This window comes from Herpailurus yagouaroundi, unplaced genomic scaffold (genome assembly GCF_014898765.1).
Source record: "Herpailurus yagouaroundi ecotype Mexico unplaced genomic scaffold, PumYag 196, whole genome shotgun sequence".
Taxonomy (NCBI): domain Eukaryota; kingdom Metazoa; phylum Chordata; class Mammalia; order Carnivora; family Felidae; genus Herpailurus; species Herpailurus yagouaroundi.
In genome coordinates, this window is record NW_024412427.1 from 16,101,442 (window position 1) to 16,107,268 (window position 5,827).

The 5,827-nt window shown below is 47.6% G+C and overlaps 1 long non-coding RNA gene across 1 annotated transcript; it reads right to left on the reverse strand.

Annotated features, from left to right (window-relative positions):
* Positions 1–2,971: 2,971 nt before the first annotated feature.
* Positions 2,972–4,368, reverse strand: LOC121012001 (uncharacterized). The gene is made up of 2 exons (XR_005781904.1): positions 4,071–4,368; positions 2,972–3,218 (listed from the first exon to the last, which is right to left on the reverse strand). It is a non-coding gene; the product is annotated as an uncharacterized LOC121012001 (long non-coding RNA).
* Between the last annotated feature and the right edge of the window lie 1,459 nt (positions 4,369–5,827).

Here is a 5,827-nt window from a genome sequence, read left to right on the forward strand (position 1 = left end):
GGCTGCCTCTTTGTTGCAAAAGCCACCCAACCCTGGGTGTTCGTCAAGGTATTTGCTGGCCACGCCATCCTCCCTACCATCTGCAGGCATTCCATAGTTGGGGGCACTGGAATGGCCTCCTCAAAAATAAACTCAGCTTCTGACTGCCTACCTCATCTCCTTTTGGTCCACACATTTCAGTGAGACAGTGTGGTCACTGCACGCAGTTGTCCCCAGACAGGAATCCTCCTTCGGCCATTTCTTAGGTAATGATCGGGACAAGAGGGGTGGATTCTATAGACCTTTTCTGGAGATTTGAGATTCTGACTAATCCTGGGAATAGACGGTGCTTCCTTTTTTCCTCCAACAATAACCCCAGGCCAGTCTAGCCGGTACAGCCTCCAGTTGTCAGCCTGGCAAAGGAGGCCTAGGGGATTCAAACTTCATTCTGATTTAGCCACCTGGATTCTCCTGATGGATGTACACGATCCCAGGTCACAAAGGTAATGACCACTCGGTTGAGTAGACTGCTTGCCCAGTCCCCCTACGCTGGCCCACAGAAGCCAAGGCGGGAGATATAATAGGTCTCTGTACATTTTGTCGCACTCACCCCTGGCCCCTCCAGATAAAAGGTCAGGGTGTGAATAGGGAAAGACTGGAGAAGAGGTGAAGGTGTAGCTATTGGCATGGGGCACACTCCTCCCATAGCCACGGAGGCCTGGTGGCACCCAGATGCCAGTGGGAGCAGGGAGGGAGGGATGATTAACATTCTCTTTGTCCCCCAAATCCTGGCAAAACCATCACCTGGTTGATAGGAGTTAAGCTTCAGCCAGAAACCTGACCCACCTGGCTTTGTCATCCTGTCCGCCTGCCATGGAAACAGGAAACATGTAGGCAGGGATGGTCCCAGACTATGCGGCTGTGCCCTTTGTCACCAATGGCAGCTCCTGAATACGGAAGCCCCCCCCCCCCGCGCCGCGCCCTGTACTTGTACAAATACACCATCCAGCCCACCCCTGTTGCACTTTGACTGGTACAAGTGGGCAGAATTTCCCTGTCACCCGAGTGGTCTTGGTTCATGTGTGGCGGATGAGGCTGTACCTCCTTGGTGACACTGCCCATGTGGCTCAAGCAAAGCAGTGTAATGATGGCACAAATCAGAATTCACCGCCAATCTTGAATTGGAGTGGCATGTGAGTCTTCAAGGCATATGTTTGTATGTGGGCCATGGAATCTCTCCGTCAGAGATGGGATTGCTTTTTGGCCCATCCACTGCCTCTTATAATTATTGGCAGTGATAGCAGAAATCAGCAGATTAGTCCAAAACTCACTTGTGAGAATTTTAATGGATAACGGCCCGGGTTTAGACTCTATCCTAACTGTCTGGAGTAAGACCTACTGATTCCCTTGGGACTGATTCACTGGTGACTGGATCTGGGACCCTCGGTGGCAAGTTTGAAGCTAATACTTTTAGGGTGGCCTCATCTTGATGCTGGAAGTTCTATAGATAGTAGCCTTAATTAGATTCTGTATGAGACAGATGGAGCAGATTTGGTCCCAGTCTCTGTTGATCAAACTAATCAGAGTGGCGGATGGAGTGGCATATTCATGTGAACATTCGAGTCAGCCAATCGTGCACAGGGTCGATGGTTGGGAGAGGCAAACCACATCGGCCCTGGGCACCGCTGTACATTTTTTACTGGGCATGTCAAGCATATAAGGCCCCGACCACTCCATCTGGGCTATTTCTTAGGGTTGGGTGTGTCCGGTAACCTTGAGGAATGAAGCCCTATCTCTAAGACAAAGAGCTTGCTTACTGCCTTCGGCAAAAGAGGCAGCTTCCCCGTTCTCATGTTCCCCAGACGCAACAGCCCCCAGAGGGCTCCTCCATGTGCCCCTGTGGGACTTGGAGGGCGAGGGAACTGATGCAAACGTGATGCTTTTGAACTTGCTGTGCTGTGAGCAATAAAGTGTCTCTGCTCCAGGAGTCGTGCGTCTTCTGCCAGCATCCGTTAACAGGTTGACATTAACGTCCGGTAACAGGTTGACTTATCAGCTTGAAAGTAGGGCAAGATCAAATGCCAAATACTCACATGTAGTGAGGTGAAAGGGAATAAATGGTCACTGCTAGAAAGGGCCTTGGGAGAAAGGCTGACCTTGGGTGTTATCTCAGTCTGCTCAGGCTGCCGTGACAAAATACCATGGACTAGGGGCTTAAATAGCAGACATTTCTTTTCTTACGTGCTGGAGGCTGGGAAGTCCAAGATGAAGGTGCCAGCCAATTCATTTCCTGGTGAGGACTCTCTTCCCGGCTTGCAGATGGCTGGCTACTCACTGTCATCACATGGTAGGGAAAGAGCTCTCCCTTCCTCTTCTCACAAGGCCACCAACCCTACCAGATTAGGGCCCCATCCTTAGGTCATGTAACCTTTATCACCTCCTCACAGGCCTATCTCCAAATACAATCACATTGGGGTTAAGGCCTCAACATATGAATTTCAGACATCAATATTCAGTTCATAATCAGTGTCACTCAGGTTTCAGTTAAGACTATAGATGAGATGGGGCGCCTGGGTGTCTCAGTCGGTTAAGCGGCCGACTTCGGCTCAGGTCATGATCTCGTGGTCCGTGAGTTCGAGCCCCGCGTCGGGCTCTGTGCTGACAGCTCAGAGCCTGGAGCCTGTTTCGGATTCTGTGTCTCCCTCTCTCTGACCCTCCCCCGTTCATGCTCTGTCTCTCTCTGTTCAAAAATAAATAAACGTTAAAAAAAAAAAGACTATAGATGAGAGAAACCTTTCAAGAAATATCGAGAATATGAGGAAGTTGGCTAACTATGGAGAAGGGACTCTGAGTGGTATGGCCAATGTTTTGGGAGGATGAGTCGGGGCCAAGGAGAAACAGAGCACTGGGGGGACTGACTATATGGCCAGGAGGGCCAACCTGTGGAATCCACAGTTTCATAGGTGAGTGACAAAGATAGGCATGAGAAGCATTAAAACAAAACAAAAACCTTTTATTGAGGTAAAGTTATTAAAAGTCAGCACTAGGAAAACTACCCAGAAATGGGAAAACTCTTACCCATGACACATGGATAAAATCCCACAGATATAACAATGAGTAAAAGCCGGATACAAGAAAACCACCCAGTGCATGATGCCATTTAGATGAACTCCAAAGATGGAGAAAATTCGTTTACGGTGCTGGAAGTCAGGATGGGAATGCAAGCTGGTGCGGCCACTCTGGAAAACAGTATGGAGGTTCCTCAAAAAACTAAAAATAGAACTACCCTACGACCCAGCAATTGCACTATTAGGCATTTATCCACGGGATACAGGTGTGCTGTTTTGAAGGGACACATGCACCCCATGTTTATAGCAGCACTATCCACAATAGCCAAGGTATGGAAAGAGCCCAAATGTCCCTCGATGGATGAATGGATAAAGAAGATGTGGTATATATATACAATGGAGTATTACTCGGCAATCAAAAAGAATGAAATCTTGCCATTTGCAACTACGTGGATGGAACTAGAGGGTATTAGGCTAAGTGAAATTAGTCAGAGAAAGACAAATATCATATGACTTCACTCATATGAGGACTTTAAGACACAGAACAGATGAACATAAGGAAAGGGAAACAAAAATAATATAAAAACAGGGAGGGGGACAAAAGAGAAGAGATTCATAAATCTGGAGAACAAACAGGGTTACTGGAGGGGTTGTGGGAGGGGGGATGGGCTACATGGGTAAGGGGCACTAAGGAATCTACTCCTGAAATCATTGTTGCACTAGATGCTACCTAATTTGGATGTAAATTTAAAAAAAATAAAATTAATAAAAAAAAAAATAGAAGTCAGGAGAGGGGCATGCATTGATGGGGTGGAGGTTCCAGAGAGGCTGCTGGGGTGTGGAAAAGGGCTTGTATCTTAATCTGAACAGGGGCTATATGGGTATATATGTGCAAAAAAAAATTATCGAGTGTATGTGTAAAATTACTGTGTTAGACTATAATTTTTTTTAAAAAATCAACCTTTTTTGAAAACCTAAAAAAAAAAAAAGGTGGGCATTGAGCCAAATTGATCACCCACATACCTTTCACCTAATCTGAAGTGACGTCGCCAGTAAAAACTGCCCACACGCAGCCTGACCCAGAACATGGAGTCCCCTTGTCCACCATTCTTGTTCAAGGGGAAGCTTGTATCACTGGGGCCCACACCGGGGCGCTTTACTTCTGCTTGCCTGGGCTCTGGAGAACTTCTTGTGTGCGTCTCTTCCCAACACGTTCAGGAACATTAGTAGTTTGAAACTAGCCATGGTGGAAACATACCTCATGAAAACTGGCAAATGTGGGGCGCCTGGGTGGCTCAGTCGGTTAAGCATCCAGCTTTGGCTCAAGTCATGATCTCATGGTCCATGAGTTCGAGCCCTGCACTGGGCTCTGTGCTGACCGCTCAGAGCCTGGAACCTGCCTCAGAGTCTATGTCTCCCTCTCTTTGCCCACTGCCCGCCCCCCCACTCGAGTGCTATCTCTCTCTTTCAAAAATAAATAAACATTAAAAAAAATTTTTGAAAAAAGAAGAAAAGAAAATCAGCAGATGCTACAAATCAGGTTTATTTTTTGAGAGGCGGTTGTGAAACACTTAACCATCGCACCAATGGACCCTCAGCACCCCAGGCTTACCCAGGAAGTGACTGTCGCTAAGGATAATTAGGTGATAATATTTAATTATATTAACTATAATGATAATTAGGCAAGAGTATTGCCTACTCGAGTCTCCAGACCCTGAGTCCTTTTCACTGTGTGGTGCATTCCAAGGACCTGGCTCCCATTGGCCAAGTGGCCATCGAAGGTTAAAAGGGAGAGACCTTGATGCTTTCTACCTCAGGAATGGGTCCGGGTGACAGGGCAGGGCTGGGGGACAGGTGGTGGGTGTACTAAGCCCATCTATTTGGAGCACTCTGTGGGACCCCCACATACCTAGTTAGTCATGAGTTCCTGACCTGTACCTCCCAGACAAGTATTCATTACACAAGTATTCGTGTGCTAGGCACTATTCTGAACAGTATGGACACCAGAGAAGAGGCAAACCACCTCCCCCCACCCCCATCAGCAAGAGCTACAGGTCAGTAAGTGACAGCACTTTTTCATTAAGACATATCTCTCTTCTGTTCCTCTCATTCCCCCTTGATCTGCCTTAGTTTAGGCCTTTATAATCATTTACCTGCACAGTTCCTACCCAGCTCCAGGTCCTATGGGAAGATGTAGGTTCAGGGGAGCCTGAAGCTCATAAAACCAAAGGGGATTTTGCTCTTTCAGAAGAAAAATACAAACTGGGGCGCCCAGTCGGTTAAACATCCCACTTCAGCTCAGGTCACGATGTCACGATTCATGAGTTCGAGCTCCACATCCGGCTCTGTGCTGACAGCTCGGAGCCTGGAGCCTGCTTCAGATTCTGTGTCTCCCTCTCTCTCTGCCCCTCCTGCTTGTGCTCTCTCTCTCTCAAAAATCAGTAAACATAAAAAATTTTTAAAGAAATATACAAACTCATGAAAACACAATTATATATATAACCATGGGAATGCACTGCAAGGAGCCTTCAAAGGGCCTTGGCAGGGGCCTGTGTGGATGAGGGTCCCTGAGGCTTAAGCCTCCTAGAGAATTGGCCTTTGCCGGGCCATCTCCCCACTTCACCCAGGACAAGGTGAAAAACAGCCCCTTCCCACCTCCCCTCCCCTCCTCCCTTACCCTACCCTGCTTTATCTCAGAAACGATGGCTTCCTCTCCTGTTGACCCCACAGCCATCAGAAAAGGAATTTGATCTTGCCCCACAAGTAAATATATATATATA